Below are 1,571 nucleotides of genomic sequence, written 5' to 3' on the forward strand. Positions count from 1 at the left end.
GAGAGCAACTGAGTATGCTTCGGCGTCGTATACATCCCAAAAGTCTGCAAATTAGCTCGGACACGCTCTCTTGGCTGTGCTTCATCCCTTGCTGCCTCTTCTGCCATTATGTCCTCTCTTCGTTTTCTGCGGATTTCCCTCTCGGTTCTGTCTATGTCCGGGTCAAAGGCAAACTCAAAATCTGGGTCGAGTTGTCTTCGAGTGGGACGTCTGCTCATGCACCAAGGAAACCTGCAAACAACAAAAGTCCAGAAAAAGGCAGAGGAGGTGAATCAGTGTGAATAGAAAGGCAGAGAATAGGGAGGGACACCCGATAAAGTCCAGAACGATCCCGGAAAAGTCCAGAAAGATCGGGAAAAATCCAGAAAAATTCAGAAAAACCCAGGAAATGTCCAGAATAACTCCGAAAAAGTCCAGGGAATTCTAAAAAATGTCCAGAGAAATCCCGAAAAATCCCGAACAAGTCCAGAAAAGTCCAGGGAAATACAAACAGCAAAAATAATAAACAGAAAAATCAAGAAATAAAAGAAAAAATAGAAAAAATTGACTCAAGAGAAAAAATGAAAATCACACAAACACACAAAGAAAAAGGAAGTGAACAAACACACAAAAATCAAACCGAAAAATCAAAGACTCCGGAAAGACTAACCTAGAGTCAATCTATCCTAGCTATGGAAACCGTAAAAAGTCCCCGGCAACGGCGCCAAAAACTTGATCACTTGCGTGACGAGTCTTAAATTTGTAACCCGAAACACAACTAATCCGCAAGTATACGGATGTCGTAGTACCGGGGTCGAACACAAGGACTTTAGCGGTTAAGCTAGGAATCGACTAAAACTAGGAAAATGGTAAAAATAAAATTGGATAATTGTTTTGTGGGTTTTGAAAGTGCGGAAAATTAAATATGAAAACGTAAAATCAAAGCAAGCAATGTTCAAGAGGAGATAATCGATTGGAAACGGTTGCGGGAATCGGGTTTCACCGATCATGCAAGGATGCCGTAAAGGATTATGGACCTAGATCATGCTCGTTCTAAGGTGAGGGATTCGAAGACTAAGGTCGGGTTCGGTTCTCTCAAACCGAAACCCCGCTATCCAAGAGAGCACTCTATCAACTTTCGTGGCTTAGAGTGAAATTCCCGAATGCATTAAATCCCCTTGTCACGATCCTAGATTGAATTGAACCGAATTTCTTCGCATTCAATCTCAACTCATTTCAATGAATGCACCAAGAATCAAGAATCCATGTTTCCATGAAATTCTCAAATCTAATTTCTACCCATATGATTTTCATCAAGGGAGAATCATTAAACACCATTCATCAAACTCTAGCAATCAAAATCCAAGCAATTGCATAACTCAATTCAACAAATCCTAGGTTTCCCTAAACATTCATTCAAGAGACATGAGAGATAATCATGAAGAACAAAATTCCATTCATTGCAAGAGTTTGAAAGCATAAACAAGACACAATCTTGGGTCCAAAGGTTAAGACAAGCATCCTTACATGAGGGCTAATCCCTCATCCCACAACAAGAAAACTACTCACAAACCATGTTCAAGAACACCAAA

This window comes from Tarenaya hassleriana, unplaced genomic scaffold (genome assembly GCF_000463585.1).
Source record: "Tarenaya hassleriana unplaced genomic scaffold, ASM46358v1 Cleome104, whole genome shotgun sequence".
NCBI classification, from domain to species: domain Eukaryota; kingdom Viridiplantae; phylum Streptophyta; class Magnoliopsida; order Brassicales; family Cleomaceae; genus Tarenaya; species Tarenaya hassleriana.